The sequence below is a fragment of the Hyla sarda genome, chromosome 10, assembly GCF_029499605.1.
Source record: "Hyla sarda isolate aHylSar1 chromosome 10, aHylSar1.hap1, whole genome shotgun sequence".
NCBI classification, from domain to species: domain Eukaryota; kingdom Metazoa; phylum Chordata; class Amphibia; order Anura; family Hylidae; genus Hyla; species Hyla sarda.
The window spans coordinates 118030683-118049340 of NC_079198.1; the positions used below are offsets into that span (position 1 = coordinate 118030683).

The following is an 18658-nucleotide window of genomic DNA, read 5'->3' on the forward strand; positions in this document are numbered from 1 at the left end:
TTTTCCTGCATAACCCCTTTAATATGCTGGGTCCTCCAGAGAGAAGCGCTCTGTAGGCACTCCACCGACTAGAGGTGCGGGTCCTTAAAGGGGGATTATTCTCTCTTACACCAGAATTTCCCAACACCTGCTTTTACAAGCCACATAGTCACGTCCCATTGAACAGTTTAGGGTCCAGGTTTGCCATTTGTTTGTTGTGTGTCTGATACTGGCAGTGATGGTTCAGTAAATCAGAAGAGGACTAAGCTTACGGAGACCAATGATGGGATTTTTGCCATGGCAGATCAGTGATCCATAGTTGTTGCAAAACTACAACTCCCATCATACTCTATAAAAGCCAAAGATGAGCCACAAGGTGAAGAACACTGTGGTAGCTGATTATTTGTGGTGGTGTTCCCTTTTAAAAATATAAATATGGAAATTTAAAGGGGTTCTCCGGTGCTTACACATCTTATCCCCTATCCAAAGAATAGGGGATAAGATGCCTGACTGCAGGAGTCCCACAGCTGGGGACCCCCGGGATCATGCACGCGGCACCCCGTTTGTAATCAGTCCCCGGAGCGTATTCGCTCCGGGTCTGATTACGGGCGACTACAGGGCCGGCGGCGTGTGACGTCACGCCTCCGCCCCTGTGTGACGTCACGCTCCGCCCCTCAATGCAAGCCTACAGGAGGGGGCGTGACAGCTATCATGCCCCCTCCTGTAGGCTTGCATTGAGGGGCGGAGCGTGACGTCATACGGGGGCGGAGGCGTGACGTCACACGCCGCCGGCCCTGTAGTCGCCCGTAATCAGACCCGGAGCGAACACGCTCCGGGGACTGATTACAAACAGGGTGCTGCGTGCATGATCACGGGCGTCCCCAGCTGCGGGACTCCCGCGATCAAGCATCTTATCGCCTATCCTTTGGATAGGGGATAAGATGTGTAAGCACCGGAGTACCCCTTTAAGTCTTTGCATTTTCCCCTTGTGGGACGTTAATATTTAATTTCGTTTTCACTTAGTTTTCCTGGTGTCATGAAGATGAATACTGGATTCCAGCCATTACTGTGCCTGCACCTACGGTCAGCGAGGCTTCCACAGACACAACAATATACCCACAACAATGCACCTAGAATCTGAAAAACCAAGAAGGAATGTTGGAGCTACCCTTTAATCCCTTCAGTACATTGGGGAAGATTTGTAGAGAAAGAGTGGTGCAGTTGCCCATAGCAACCAGATCGCTTCTTTCATTTTTCAAAGGTCTCTTTAAGACCTTGGTTATCCATAACTTTTTATGTTCTCGTATAAGTTCATATATTTTCTGTTCCTGTAAAACATCTTGAAAAACTGAAAATAAACAGTTATTTAAAAAAATAAAATAAAAATAAGAAAGAAGCGATCTGGTTGCTATGGGCAACCGCACCACTCTTCCTCTACACATGTTTTGATAATTCTCCACCATTATCTTCATAGGGAATAAGAAGCAGTCGGACCACCCCCCCCCCCCCCCCCCAGCAATCTCCAGAACGGACCCAGCTTTCCGTAAAGAGCGGGTGCTGCAGATGGCCGCGCTCCATTCATTTCTATGTGAGTGATAAAAAGACCCTAGTACAGCACTCTGGCATCATGGCCGCTCCCATAGAAATGAATGGAGCACATCCTAGGAGTCTCAGCTGTAGGATGCCTCCCCTATCGGCTACTTATCTCCTAGCCTGTGGAAAGGTGATAAGTACTGTATTTTTCGACGTATAAGACGCACTTTTTCTTCCCCAAAACTGGGGGGGAAAAGTCGGTGCATCTTATATGGCGAATACACCCCTATCGCGGCGGTCCCTGCGGCCATCAACGGCCGGGACCAGTGGCTAATACAGGACATCACCGATCGCGGTGATGCCCTGTATTAACCCTTCATACGCGGGGATCAAAGCTGACCGCCGCATCTGAAGGGAAAGTGACACTAACCCGGCTGTTCAGTCGGGCTGTTCAGGACCGCCGCGAACAGCCCGACTGAATAGCCGGGTTAGTGCTTACAGGACACCGGGAGGGACCTTACCTGCCTCCTCGGTGTCTTCTCCGTTCATGGATCCCCTGTATAGCCGGCGCTCTCCTTCCTCGTCATCAAGTCGTCGCGTATGTGTGTAACGGCGACGGAGAGCGAGGATACCCGGCCGGCAGCAGAGACGTTCCGGAGCGACAGGGACACGGCGACAGCGATGGAGCAACATCCAGGGCAGCGGTGACGGGTCCGGAGCGGCGGTGACACGTGAGTATTACCTCCTATGCAGTGGTCTTCAACCTGCGGACCTCCAGATGTTGCAAAACTACAACTCCCAGCATGCCCGGACAGCCGTTGGCTGTCCGGGCATGCTGGGAGTTGTAGTTTTGCAACATCTGGAGGTCCGCAGGTTGAAGACCACTATTGGGTTCAAAATCTTAAATTTTTAGATTTTTAGATTTTGCACCTAAAAATAGGGTGCGTCTTATACGCCGGTGCATCCTATAGGAGTTCTCCTTTAATATTGTCCTCTTCTGACCCCTATAACCCTTTTATTATCCCATGTACGGGGCTGCATGACAGGTTTTTTTTGCGCCTTGATATTGGTATTTTTTTTACGTTTACTCCATTAACCGTTTTACAAGTTCAGACATTTTTGTTTTCATAATTTTATTTTTTTTAAATGGGAAAATGGGGGGGGGGGGGCAATTCTAACGTTTATTAGGGAAGGGGCTTATTCACATTTATTAAGATTTTTTGGATCTTTAATTTAATTCTTTTGTCTCCCCCCGCCATGACACATGACATTGCTTTCCAAACAGTGAGTCTCCAGCTCTTGCAAAACTACGACTCCCATCATGCCAGCATTCTGGGAGTTGTAGTTTTGCAACAGCTGGAGGCACAGTGTCTGGAACATTTATCCACAATTATTATGATTATTAATATTATTTGATATTCGATAATATGATATCTAATATACCTGATTTTTTCCCCCTTTAGTGCTGGGAGTCCTTTCACCTAGTGGGGTCCGCTGCAGGACCACATATCCTATTTATGCAGATAGTATTTAATTCGGCGTAACCCATAGCAACTGTCAATCCTTACCACACCAACTTTAATGAAAAAAGAATAAAAAATTGAGAAAAACAAAAAAGTAAAAGCACAAACAAAAGGCGAAGCATGACATCATAAGGGGCGTATAGTTTAAACGGCGTGTCACATGTTTAGTGCCTGTATATTTAAACCGGGTATTGTGTCTGTATTATGTGCCATGAGTAAGACTTGTTAACAAGTCGAAACGCGTTGGCGTTTCCTTTGTGGTTTTACCTTTTTGTTACTTTTTCTATATTTTTCCACCTGTATGTTTTTATATATGGTTTATATTCCTCCTTTCCTTATAACCTGCAAAAAAAATATATAGTTTTCCCAAGTTTGGGAAACTAGGACAAAGCACGATCCTGCCCACTGACTAAGCCTAATAACGGAGGTGACAAGATCCAGAATATAGAACGGGCCAGACACCTGCTATAAATACTTACAGCAATAGACAATAAAACATTGCTCATAGCGACCCAACACATGCTTTTACTTTCGACACTGCGCTTATAAAAAATGCGCGATCCACCTTGTGCTACCATTCGGAGACCGATGAATACAAAGTTCAGTCATTTGTTTTTGCTGTATGGCCGGAGATTTGCAATCTGCAGGACACACGCACCCCATCGTGTAAAACACAGGCTGTTATTTCTCGTTCGCTGGAAGACGCCATTATATTCCACACAGACCCGTTATTACCGGATCAGCAGTTGTGGCAAGACTGGCCACGCTTAAAGTCAACTCACCATACAGTGCAAAAAAATATATTAAAAAAAAAAGTGCCTATATGATCATAATGCATATTATATAAATTCAATGTAGCAACTAGAGATGAGCGAACTTACAGTAAATTCAATTCATCAAGAACTTCTCGGCTCGGCAGTTGATGACTTTTCCTGCGTAAATTAGTTCAGCTTTCCGGTGCTCAGGTGGGCTGGAAAAGGTGGATACAGTCCTAGGAAAGAGTCTCCAGCCCACGGGAGCACCTGAAAGCTGAACTAATTTATGCAGGATAAGTCATCAACTGCCGAGCCGAGAAGTTCGTGATGAATCGAATTTACTGTAAGTTCGCTCATCTCTAGTAGCAACATATGGACTGTCTTTGGTTCAATGCAACATTAAAGGGGTATTTCAGGCAAAAACTTTTTTTTTTATATATATCAACTGGCTCCAGAAAGTTAAACAGATTTGTAAATTACTTCTATTAAAAAAATCTTAATCCTTCCAATAGTTATTAGCTTCTGAAGTTTTCTGTCTAACTGCTCAATGATGATGTCACGTCCTGTGCATGATGATGTCACGAGTTGTGCATGATGGGAGAATATCCCCATAGGAACTGCACAGCTCCCGGGACATGAGTCATCAGAAAGCAGTTAGACAGAAAACAGCAACTCAACTTCAGCAGAAGCTAATAACTATTGGAAGGATTAAGATTTTTTTAATAGAAGTAATTTATATGATATATAAAAAAAAGTTTTTGCCTGGAATACCCCTTTAACCAGTGTTCTATTAGGTTAGTGTTTCCCAGCCAGGGTGCCTCCAGGTATTGCAAAACTACAACTCCCAGCATGCCTGGACAGCCAAAGGCTGTCCAGGCATGCTGGGAGTTGTAGTTGTGCAACATCTGGAGGCACCCTGATTGGGAAACATTGTATTAGGTACATCTATTTCTGGGAAAGCTGCTGGGAAATACCTTGTCTGCCCCTAAACATTTTATACCCTATCCAAACAATCAGGGATAAGAGGTCTGATTGCGGGGGTCCCATGATCTGCGGCCCGGCATTCCAGCATTACTGCGGTGCCAAGCAGGAGATTGCAGGGGTCCCAGCAGTCAGACTCCCCGTAATCAGAAATCTTATCCCCTATCCTTAGGATAGAGGATAAGATGTCCAGGGGCGGAGTTCCCCTTTAAAAGGAGTATTTGGTGCTTAAACTTTTTATTTCCTTATTCAAACCATAGTGGATAAGTGTTTAGATCGGGGGGTCCAACCATTGGGACCCCCGTGATCTCCTGCCTGGAGCCCCTCTCTTCACATGAAAAAAGCGGTGTCGACCCCCACACAGAAACAGCGGTCACCAAGCCCCCTCCATGCATCTCTATGGGGGAGCTGGAGATACAGCGTCCGTGTTTCTCTGGCTCTCCCATAGAGACACATGGAGGAGGCGTGTTGATTACCGCTTTGTGCGGGGGGGTCGACAGGAGATCGCGTGCAGGGCGCGGTGGTGTCCTAGTGGTCAGACCCCCACAATCAGACACTTAGTCCCTTAATCTTTGAATAGGGGATAAGATGTTCTCCAATGGATTACCCCTTTAAGAGCTGTAACAGGAATGGTCATTTACAGTGCTTTGCATAAGTATTTGCGCCCAATTTGTCATTGTATAACTAGATTTAAATTCATTTTATCTGGATTTTACATAATGGACCAACACAAATCAGTCCATCGTTTTTAATTTTTTTGACAAATACATTTAATGCAGCTGCGTTCTGAGGACGTACCGGATATTCTAAACTTATTTGTGATTTGCCATTGTATGATATTAATAAAAAATAAACTAATAAAATAAATAAAATATTATAAATAAAAATCCATCATTTCGAAGTACTGGGGAAATATACAAAAGAATTTACAAAAATTGCATATGTATATCCATCCCCTTAAAAGAGTATTCCACGAAAAAACGTTGATATATATATATATATATATATATATATATATATATATATATATATCTCAACTAGCTCCAGAAAGTTAAACAGATTTGTAAATTACTTCTATTAAAAAAATCTTAATCCTTCCAATAATTATCAGCTGCTGAAGTGGAGTTGTTCTTTTCTGTCTGGCAACAGTGCTCTCTGCTGACATCTCTGCTTGTCTCGGGAACTGCACAGAGTAGAAGAGGTTTGCTATGGGGATTTGCTTCTACCCTGGACAATTCCCAAGACAGGTGTCATCAGAGAGCACTTAGACAGAAAAGAACACCTCAACTTCAGCAGCTGATAAGTATTGACAGGATTAAGATTTTTAATAGAAGTAATTTACAAATCTGTTTAACTTTCTGGAGCCAATTGATATATATATATATATATATATATATAAATTTTTTTTCTTGGATAACCCCTGTGGAAAAACAATTTTTTTTTTAAATCAACTGGTGCCAGAAAGTTAAACCTATTTGTAAATTACTTCTATTAAAAAATCTTAATCCTTCCTGTATTTATTAGCAGCTGAATACTACAGAGGAAATTCTTTTCTTTTTGGAATGCTCTCTGATGACATCACGAACACAGTGCTCTCTGCTGACGTTATTATTATTATTATAATAATAAGTCTTTATTTCTTGTTGTCCTTAGTGGGATTTGAACCCAATGCCCCAAGGCTGCAAGGCAGCAGTACTAACCACTAAGCCCCATGCTGCCCTTAGCATACATCTGCTATGCACGGTTGCTAAAATGGACAGAGATGTCAGCAGAGAGCACTGTGCTCGTGATGTCATCAGTGTTCCAAAAGGAAAGGAATTTCCTCTGTAGCATTCAGTAGCTAATAAGTACTGGAAGGATTAAGATTTTTTAATAGAAGTAATTTACAAAATATGTTTAACTTTCTGCCACCAGTTGATTTAAAAAAAGAAAAAAAAATTGATTTTCCACCGGAGTACCCCTTTAAAGGGTCTGTTCGGCTTCCTTGTTTGATTCCAAATACAACATGTTAGGCAGTGTTTCCCAATCAGGGTACCTTTAGCTGTTGCAAAACTACAACTCCCAGCATGCCCGGACAGCCTTTGGCTGTCCGGGAATGCTGGGAGCTGTAGTTTTGCAACAGTTGGAGGCACCCTGTTTGTTATAAAAAAATAAAATAAAAAAAATAAAAAATAAACGCTACTCTAAATAATAAACCTTTTTGTTTCTCTCTTATATGGAGCAGTGGTGTTGTTGCTTCTGTGTATATTATTTGAATAGCCATGCATAATGTGCTTGGTATGTAGGTCATCACATGTTAATGCTGTGTCAGAAGCGGGACATGCGGCTGTATGGCAGACGAACGGATCTGTCAGCACTATTGTGTATCACGTCAGAGAGCAAATAGTGCTCCGCTTGTTTAAGCACCTATTCCGTTCCAGGAAACCTTGTAGAGACAAGTTATGGAAGGAACCTGGACTTCAAAAGGACTCTCTTACAGGGTTATTACAGTAAGAGGCAATTTCAATTAAAGGGGGACTGCACTTTAACCCCTTAAGGACTCAGGGTTTTTCCGTTTTTGCACTTTCGTTTTTTCCTCCTTACCTTTTAAAAATCATAACCCTTTCAATTTTCCACCTAAAAATCCATATTATGGCTTATTTTTTGCGTCGCCAATTCTACTTTGCAGTGACATTAGTCATTTTACCCAAAAATGCACGGCGAAACGAAAAAAAAAAATCATTGTGCGACAAAATCGAAAAAAAAACGCCATTTTGTAACTTTTGGGGGCTTCCGTTTCTACGCAGTGCATATTTCGGTAAAAATTACACCTTATTATTCTGTAGGTCCATACGGTTAAAATGATACCCTACTTATATAGGTTTAATTTTGTCGGACTTCTGGAAAAATCATAACTACATGCAGGAAAATTTATACGTTTAAAAATGTCATCTTCTGACCCCTATAACTTTTTTATTTTTCCACGTACGGGGCGGTATGAGGACTAATTTTTTGCGCCGTGATCTGAAGTTTTTATCGGTATGATTTTTGTTTTGATCGGACTTTTTGATCACTTTTTATTCATTTTTTAATGTTATAAAAAGTTACCAAAATACGCTTTTTTGGACTTTGGAATTTTTTTGCGCGTACGCCATTGACCGTACGGCTTAATTAATGATATATTTTTATAGTTCGGACATTTACGCACGCGGCGATACCACATATGTTTATTTTTATTTATTTTTACACTGTTTTATTTTTTTTTTATGGGAAAAGGGGGGTGATTCAAACTTTTATTAGGGAAGGGGTTAAATGACCTTTATTAACACTTTTTTTTTGCAGTGTTATAGGTCCCATAGGGACCTATAACACTGCACACACTGATCTCTCATCCTGATCACAGGCATGTATTAACACGCCTGTGATCAGCATTATCGGCGCTTGACTGCTCCTGCCTGGTTCTCAGACACGGAGCAGTCATTCGTCGATCGGACACCGAGGAGGCAGGTAAGAGCCCTCCCGGTGTCCGATCAGCTGTTCGGGACGCCGCAGCTGTTCGGGCTGACTGAGCCGCAGCTGTTTGGGCTGACTGAGCAGCCGGGATACTTTCAGTTTCACTTTAGAAGCGGTGGTCAGCTTTGACCGCCGCTTCTAAAGGGTTAATACCGCATTAGCCGCGGGTCCCGGCCGTTGATTAGCGCCGGGACCCACGCGATATGATGCGGGATCGCGGCGCGATCCCGCTTCATATCGCGGGAGCCGGCGCAGGACGTAAATATACGTCCTGCGTCGTTAAGGGGTTAAAGGGGGATTAGAGAACCCCAGTCCGCATGCACTGCAGGAATCAAATCCAGGGGTAGCACTCTCTGTTATACCTGACCCTTTCGGTATAATACAGATTCATAGTGTGCGATAGAAGTGATTGTATCTTGAAGTCTCTGGCCATTATAAAAAGGGGGTCTCACTGTTTCTAAAAGGGGTTATCACAAAGATTAGCTAGTTATACCTAATCCTGGGGAGTAACTTTTAATCAGGTAAGGTCCGGCTACTGGGAACCCCAACAATCCTAAAGGCAAATGTCTACTTAAAGGGGTCCTCCAGTGGAAAACTTTTTTATTTTTTATTTATTTTTTTCAAATCAACTGGTGCTAGAAAGTTAAAAAAAGATTTGCAAAATTACTTCTATAAAAAAAATAAAAAATAAAATCTTAATCCTTCCAGTACTTATCACCTGCAGTATGCTCCACAGGAAGTTATTTTCTTTTAGAATTTATTTTCTGTCTGACCACAGTGCTGGAAAGGTTTGCTATAGGGACAGTTCCTGACAGGATTTCTATAAGTAGATGTACAACATACAATACATTTTTAATTCTGTCAGTGCACATTTAAAGGGGTACTCCGGTGGAAAATCATTATTATTATTATTTTTTATTTTTTTTCAAATCAACTGGTGCCAGAAAGTTAAACAGATTTGTAAATTACTTTTCTTTAAAAATGTTAATCCTTCCAGTACTTATTAGCTGCTTTATGCTCCAAGGGAAGTTGTGTAGTTCTTTCCAGTCTGACCACAGTGCTCTCTGCTGACACCTCTGTCCGTGTCAGGAACTGTCCAGAGCAGGAGAGGTTTGCTATGGGGATTTGCTCCTACACTGGACAGTGCCTGACAAGGACAGAGGTGGCAGCAGAGAGCACTGTGGTCAGACAGAAAAGAAATCCAAAAAGAAAAGAAGTTCCTCTGTAGTATACAGCAGCTGATAAGTACTGGAAGGATTAAGATTTTTTTTTTTTTTTTTTAAACAGAAGTAATTTACAAATCTGTTAAACTTTCTGGCACCAGCTGATTTGAAAAAAAATAATAATTATTGTTTTTCACCGGAGTACCCCTTTAATTAACAGAGCGATAATGTGCATATGTGGACAGCTGTGGGACTTTCTAAACATTGACTGATTCAGAGTTTGGCACTGTTCAGATGCCCCGTGGAAAATAAATGGCGTGCCAGCCACTCCGTGCCTTTGGGGGCAACTTGACCACCCTTTTCAGAATAGGTGGGGGTCCCACCGATCAGCTATTTATCCTCTATTTTGTGGATAATTATTTGATCTTTGGATAACAGCTTTAAGAAACTGTCCCACATTTGCCAATGGGCCCTGTCTGGTATCAGATCTGCTCCCCATTATAGTGAGCAACTATTTGTCACCCTCCTGCCTTTTTCCGCTTCATCACCCGGCTTTTTCCAGACTCCTGAACGGCATATCCGTCCAATTTAGTGTGCATAAATTAGTGTCTGTTCTTAGGTACTCAAGTTGCCTGGAAAAGTCTAGGTTGACAGTCATGGGTCTCCTAGGACTTATGTTCATGTTTTCCACACAACTGAAGCACTTAAAAAGCGGCACAATGTTATAGAGGCTAAAGGCCGAGCTGTCAGGTTAGGGTTAAGCTGTATTTATTTACTGTATTTTTCCCCCCCACACGTAATCATACAACCCCTATTTACTATTGCTAGAACTATGGTGCCTTGCATAAGGATTTTATGGTGCTCTGTGAGATGTTCAAAACTTGGGATTTTTTTTTAAATAACCTAACACTGCTTTGTACTTCTATACAATTTTATCCTTTGCCTGTTTGGTGAGCTCCTTGGTCTTCATGCTGCTGTTTGTTCAGTAATGCTCTCTAGTAAACTCTGAGGCCTTCACAGAACTGATGTTGGTACTGAGATTAAACAGCAGACAGGTGGACTCTATTTACTAATCATGTGACTTGTGAAGGCAATTGGTTGCACCCGATCTTTCTTAACCCCTTAAGGACACATGACGTACTGGAACGTCATGTGTCCGCTCCCGATCTATAACCCGTGGCTAATAGTGCGCGGCATTGATCGCGGTGCCACTATTATCCCTTTAGATGTGGCGTTAAAAGTTGAACGCTGCGTCTAAAGTGAAAGTGAAAGTATGTCGGTTAGCTCAGTGGGCTGTTCAGGATGAGAAACCACTGATCAATGTAAAAGTTCAGTGTGTGCAGTGTTATAGCCCCCTATGGGAGCTATAACACTGCAAAAAAAAAAAAAGTGAATAAAGATCATTTAACCCCTTCCCTATTAAAAAGTTTGAATCACCCCCCTTTTCCCATAAAAAAACAAAAAAAAAACAGTAAATAAAAATAAACATATAGGGTATCGTCGGAAATGTCCGAATTATAAAAATATATCGTTAATTAAACCGCACGGTCAATGGCGTACGTGCAAAAAAATTCCAAAGTCCAAAATAGTCAATCAATAAGTCCTATCAATCCAAATTGGTACCGCTAAAAACTTCAAATCACGGCGCAAAAAATGAGCCCTCATACCGCCCCATACACGCAAAAATAAAAAAGTTATAGGGGTCAGAAGATACGACAAAATCAAACCTATATATGTAGGGTATCATTTTAACCGTATGGACCTACAGAATACAGATAAGGTGTCATTTTTACCAAAAAATGTACTACCTAGAAACTGAACAAAACAGCGTTTTTTTTTTCCAATTTTGTCCCACAATGATTTTTTTTCCCGTTTCGCTGTAGATATTTGGGCAAAAGGACTGACGTCATTACAAACTAGAATTGGTGGCGCAAAAAATAAGCCATAATATGGATTTTTAGGTGCAAAATTGAAAGAGTTATGATTTTTTAAAGGCAAGGAGCAAAAAACGAAAATGCAAAAATGGAAAAACCCTCGGTCCTTAAAGGGGTACTCCTGTGGAAAACTTTTTTTTTTTTTTTAAATCAACTTGTGCCAGAAAGTTAAATAGATATGTAAATCACTACTATTAAAAAATCTTAATCCTTCCAGTACTTTTTAGGGGTTGTATCCTAAAGAGAAATCCAAAAAAGAAATGCATTTCCTCTGACATCATGACCACAGTGCTCTCTGCTGTCCATTTTAGTAACTGTCCAGAGCAGCATATGTTTGCTATGGGGATTTTCTCCTACTCTGGACAGTTCCTAAAATGGACAGCAGAGGTCAGCAGAGAGCACTGTGGTCATGACATCAGAGGAAATGTATTTCTTTTTTTTTTTTTCTCTTTAGTATACAGCCCCTAAAAAGTACTGAAAGGATTAAGATTTTTTTTAATAGAAGTGATTTACAAATCTGTTTAACTTTCTGGCACCAGTTCATTTAAAAAAGTTTTCCATGCGAGTACCCCTTTAAGGGTTTATAGTAAGGGTACATTCACAAGCTGATATAATCGCAGCAGGTTTAATACTGTAGAAAATCCCCTGCAAGTGGGTCAGCAGAACATCCACAATAGTGGCCGATTTGCAGATTGCTGGCAGACCCATTGACGTTGCAGTTTAAATGGGTTAAAGGGGTACTCCGGCCCCAATACATCTTATCCCCTATCCGAAGGGGATCAGCCATCTGTACCTGATATTAAAGGGGAGTGCAATGGCTGTTACAGGGTTACTAATACTAGGACTTTAGTTTTCTTTTTTTTTCCAACTAGTATTTTAAAGACTTGAACCATCAGCAGAATCTGTGAAAGACAAAACCCTGGTGTTGGCATTGTGCGTCCTTAACAATGTGTAATAACCGCCTAATTCAAGGGCATAATTAGGTTTGTTCTTCTAGACTCAGACACATTATCGACAGGTGTGGCCAAAAAGTATGAGGTGTGGTCACAGCGCTTGAAGGCAGGGTTTACATGTTCTAAAATAAAAATAAAATTTTTTGTCATCTCTAAATAATTCACTCGAGACCACCAGGGATGCTGACGTTATCATCTTCAATACACTAGACCACCAGGGATGCTGACGTCGTCATCTTCAATACACTAGACCACCAGGGATGCTGACGTCGTCATCTTCAATACACCAGACCACCAGGGATGCTGACATCATCTTCAATACACCAGACCACCAGGGATGCTGACGTCATCATCTTCAATACACCAGACCACCAGGGATGCTGACGTCATCACCTTCAATACACTAGACCACCAGGGATGCTGACGTCATCTTCAATACACTAGACGTCCAGGGATGCTGACATTACAATCTTTAATACACTAGACGTCCAGGAATGCTGACAAAACCATCTTTAATACACTAGACTTCCAGGGATGCGGACATTACCATCTTTATTAGCAATCTCACACAAGAAAGAAAAGCTTCCTGCACTAGTGCAGGAAGCTTTTCTTTCTTGTGTGAGATTGCTTTGCTGGGACTTATAGTCCTAGCACCCTGGCTTGGACTTTATTCACTCGGATCCATCGCTAAACTGCTCTTTAAAAAGGGGTTATCAACTGCCTACGGAAAGTTAAACAGATTTGTAAATTACTTCTGTCTCGGGAACTGTCCAGAGTAGGAGCGAATCCCCATAGAAAACCTCTTCTACTCTGTGCAGTTCCCGAGACAAGCAGAGGATGTCAGCAGAGAGCACTGTTGTCAGACAGATAAGAACAACTCCACTCCAGCAGCTGATAATTATTGGAAGGATAAAGATTTTTTAATAGAAGTAATTTACAAATCTGTTTAACTTTCTGGAGCCAGTTGAATATATTATATATATATATAGATAGATAGTTAGTTTTCCTGGAATACCCCTTTAATACACAGGCAGTGCCTGTTCTTACTCTTGTTTGGATTTCTATGGACCATCTTTATTATCCCAGATAAAGGCATTAACCCCATTACTAGTCCTGAATGCCAGACAATGCTTGGGGGGTTCTGTTGAGGATTCCATTTATTTTGGTGCAGCCCACAACCTTGCCAACAAATCAATAGATACCTCCACGGGACCTGGCGGGGTAAGAAGCATTGTTTATGCGCCCAACACAGGAATTGCCTCTCTCTATATTTAAAAAAAAAAATAAAATTGGGAGGCATGGGAAAAGGAAGCGGAGCTGTGTCGGCTGCGGCTTCCAGTCCTACAATAACTCGCGCAGGCACTAGGCCAAAAGATCATTTATGCCACGCACCCTCTCGATAGGTGAGGCCCAATATATCTACCACCTAAGCGGATAGAGGTTGCTATGGTTACCAAACAGTTCAGGCATTTGCATCAGCCTTTTAAATAAACCAGAATGTTTCGCAAGAACTGTTCACGATAAAGCCAAGATGGTCTCCGGTCTTCTTACACCGAGACGAAGTACTGAGCACCGGGCCAAACAAATTTCACCCATGGCCGCCTTACCCTCACACCAAGCATTCTGAAAAATCAAACTTAATAATGATGTGCGGGCCCGAGAGCGATTACATCAGTCGGCTTCCATAAAATCCGCCGCGCGCTTCCCCGCATGAATAGGCACTTGTAGCACATAATAACTCTTCACATACAGGTAATAATGCCTTCTGGAGATTAAACACGGCTTCTGTGGACGCTTTGAAGAGGCCATACGAGCAACATGCGTCTTGTCATACAGAAGAGGCCGGCCAGGTTCAAACACTGCTCTATCCCCAAGATTTTATTGGAAACCTGGAACGCTGCCAGTCAGTCACAAGTCATCTATTGTGCCCTGAACTATCTATAATACACTCAACGTATTTATGAACACATTAATATATATATATGTATGTAAACAAACAGAAAATCTGCAGCACTCCAAAATAAGGTGCAAAAATGGTTGCTGTGCCGTCAGGCTAATAAATCCACCATTTTTGCACCTTATTTTGGAGTGCTGCAGATTTTTTCTGTTTGGTTATCCACCCTTGACCCATAACCTGGGACAACGACCTGCTGGCACCCATCATCATTTTATTTTTTTGGATTGCGCTGCTTCAATTTCTCTTTTTATATATGTATGTGTGTATGTATATAGCTTTGTATGTGTATGTATGTAGATATGTATGTGTGTATGTATATAGCTATGTATGTGTGTATGTATATAGCTATGTATGTGTGTATGTATATAGCTATGTATGTGTGTATGTATGTAGCTATGTATGTGTGTGTATATAGCTATGTATGTGTGTGTATATAGCTATGTATGTGTGTGTATATAGCTATGTATGTGTGTATGTATGTAGATATGTATGTGTGTATGTATGTATATAGCTATGTATGTGTGTATGTATATAGCTATGTATGTGTGTATGTATATAGCTATGTATGTGTGTATGTATGTAGATATGTGTGTAAGTATGCAGATATGTATGTGTGTATGTAGATATGTATGTGTGTATGTATGTAGATATGTATGTGTGCAAGTATGTAGATATGTATGTGTGTAAGTATGTAGATATGTATGTGTCTAAGTATGTAGATATGTATGTGTCTAAGTATGTAGATATGTATGCGTCTAAGTATGTAGATATGTTTGTGTGTAAGTATGTAGATATGTATGTGTGTATGTATGTAGATATGTATGTGTGTATGTATGTAGATATGTATGCATGTATGTATATAGCTATGTATGTGTGTAAGTATGTAGATATGTATGCGTGTATGTATGTAGCTATGTATGCATGTATGTATATAGCTATGTATGTGTGCAAGTATGTAGATATGTATGTGTGTAAGTATGTAGATATGTATGTGTGTAAGTATGTAGATATGTATGTGTGTAAGTATGTAGATATGTGTGTAAGTATGTAGATATGTGTGTAAGTATGTAGATGTGTGTAAGTATGTAGATATGTATGTGTGTAAGTATGTAGATATGTATGTGTGTAAGTATGTAGATATGTATGTGTGTAAGTATGTAGATATGTGTGTAAGTATGTAGATATGTGTGTAAGTATGTAGATGTGTGTAAGTATGTAGATATGAATGCTTGCATGTTCCAGCATCATTTTCAAATGGCTGGAGATATTTTGATAAAACATGGTCAGATGTTACATATATGGCAAGTAAAATTATTGTATAGTTGAATTAAACATTAATAACCACCTTAGGCCAGGTTGAGTGTTTTTCTCTGAAGTCCCATGCAAGTCAATGGGAAATGTATGTTCCAGCATAACTTCCAAATGGCTGGAGGTATGTTGATGAAACTTGGTCACATGTTACTTATAGGTCAACTTAAAGGGGTACTCCGCCCCTAGACATCTTATCCCCATCCAAAGGATAGGGGATAAGATGTCTGATCGCAGAGGTCCCGCCACTGGGGACCCCCGTGATCTCGGCTGCGGCACCCCAGACATCCTGTGCACAGAGCGAACTCCACTCCACAATGGATGACTGGTGATGCGGGGCGGAGGCACAGGATGTCACAGCCACACACCCTCAATGCAAGTCTATGGGAGGGGACTTGACGGCAGACTTATCAGCTGCTGTATGATCCACAGGAAGTTCTTTTCTTTTTGAATTTCCTTTCTGTCTAACCACAGTGCTCTCTACTGACACCTCTGTCCATGTCAGAAACTGTCCAGAGCAGGATAGGTTTTCTATAGGCATTTGTTCCTACTCTGACCACAGTGGTCTCTGCTGATACCGCTGTCCATTTTAGGAACTGTCCAGACAAAGGAAATTCAAAAAGAAAAGAACTTCATGTGCATCATACAGCAGCTGGTAAGTACTGGAAGGATTAGATGTTTTAATAGAAGTAATTTACAAATATGTTTAACTTTCTGGCACCAGTTGATTTATAAAAAATAAAATAAAAAATAAAAAAGGTTTTCCAGTGCAGTACCCATCTAAAAGTGGATCTGTCTCCTGTCACTCAAATTAACCCCTTTTTTGGTTGATGAACCAAGCTTATTATGGGTAGGAGGTGGGAAGTAACACCAAAGACCCCTATATACATTAGAGAAAATTCACAATTTAAGCAAGAATAACAAACTACGCATATGGACCAATCTGACGGTCCCCTAATAGGTTATGTTTAGCTGCCCATTGTGCCAAGACTTCCCACTGAGAGAGGGGCAGTGAGAGCTCAATCTGTGACAGTCTGGACCCATTCTGTATATGAACAGATAATATAGTGCAAGTAAAAAAAAATACAGTGGTCCCTCAACATACGATGGTAATCCGTTCCAAATGGACCATCGTTTGTTGAAACCATCGTATGTTGAGGGATCCGTGCAATGTAAAGTATAGGACAGTGGTCTACAACCTGCGGACCTCTAGATGTTGCAAAACTACAACACCCAGCATGCCCGGACAGCCAACGGCTGTCCGGGCATGCTGGGAGTTGTAGTTTTGCACCATCTGGAGGGCCGCAGGTTGAAGACCACCGGTATTAAAGGTTGTACTCGCGTGTCCCCGCCGCTCCGGACCGTCACCGCTGCCCTGGATGTCGCCTTCCATCGCTGTCGCCGCTTTCCCGGGGTGTCCCCATCGCCGCCATCACGTCGCTACGCACGCCGCTCCTGTTGGATGACGGGACGGCGTGCGTAGCGACGTGATGACGACGATGGAGAGCGCCGACGATGCAGGGGATCCCGAAGAGGACGGGCCGGAGCCCCGAGGACAGGTAAGTGATCGTCAGCGGACCACACGGGGCACCGTAAACGGCTATCCGGTGGCAGCTGAAGCAGTCTGCGCTGCAGGATAACCGTTTATGCGATGGCCCCGACATACAAAAGCATCGTATGTTGATGCTGCCTTCAACATGCGATGTCCTCTGAGAGATGATCGTATGTGGAAATGATCGTATGTCGGGGCCATCGTAGGTCGGGGGGTCACTGTAAATTACTCAAGTAGTAGATAATCGACAGAAGAAGTTTAAAATTCAGTTGTCTCGTAGAGCTGGGTCATGTACGCCATAAAAGTTTGTTGCTTCTTTTAGTCTCCTTAGCAACAGACTACAAGATGGCAGTCAGAAGGAACAGACCGTAACACGTTGCTAAGGCAACTATGAGAAGTTTCAGACAATATTGTAATTAGAATAAGTAACAGTACTGACTTAAGCGCCCTAATGTGATCAGGTGGTAACTATGGTAACCGCCAGGGTAAACTAGTCACCTAAGAACAGTGTTTCCCAACCAATGTGCCTCCTCCTGTTGCAAAACTACAACTCTCAGCATGCCTGGACAGCTTAATTGGCGCAGGGAGGTATTAGAAGCATATTACACATTATTAAAAACTTACCATCATGGGCTCAAAGGCTTAAAGGGATACTCCGGTGGAAAACAATTTTTTTTATGTCAACTGGCTACAGAAAGTTAAACAGATTTGTAAATGACTTCTATTTTAAAATCGTAATCCTTCCAGTACTTATGAGCTGCTGCATACTACAGAGGAAGTTAAGCTGTTCTTTTCTGTCTGACCACAGTGCTCTCTGCTGCCACCTCTGTCCTTGTCAGGCACTGTCCAGTGTAGGAGCAAATCCCCATAGCAAACCTCTCCTGCTCTGGACAGTTCCTGACACGGACAGAGGTGTCAGCAGAGAGCACTGTGGTCAGACTGGAAAGAACTACACAACTTCCTTTGGAGCATAAAGCAGCTAATAAGTACTGGAAGGATTAAGATTTTTAAAGAAAAGTAATTTACAAATCTGTTTAACTTTCTGGCACCAGTTGATTTAAAAAAAATAATAATAATAATAATGGTTTTCCACCGGAGTACCCCTTTAAATGTGCACTGAGAGAATTAAAAATGTATTGTATGTTGTACATCTACTTCATAAAGAAAAAAAAATTCTCTCCTTTTTTATAGAAATCCTGGCTTATAAAAAAAAAAAAAAACAAGAACATAATCCTGTTCGGCTGCAGCATCATCTTTGTCCCAGCTGAGGCTCAGGCAGGGACAAAGTCTAGGAAGTGAGGGCGGGACTAGTACTCCTCTGTGCTCACTCCTGTCCTATCAGACTGCTGCATGAAAACAGAGACAAGGGGGTTACACAGCAGCCTGCAGTGGATGGATACAGAGAGCCAGCACTGACAGCAGTTTCAGGGAGGAAGTGAATGCATGGTGAGTGAGGGCAGGCTCAGTGCTCATCTCGGACACGCCTCTTCTTGAGCAGTGGAAGTCAGAATAAGTAAGCAGCAGAACA

At 41.9% G+C, this 18658-nt stretch overlaps 1 protein-coding gene across 5 annotated transcripts in view; it reads right to left on the reverse strand.

The window, feature by feature from the left end:
* KAZN (kazrin, periplakin interacting protein) overlaps nucleotides 1-18658 on the reverse strand; it is a 563135-nt gene that overhangs the window by 141811 nt on the left and 402666 nt on the right. The gene's annotated exons all lie outside the window — the stretch shown is intronic.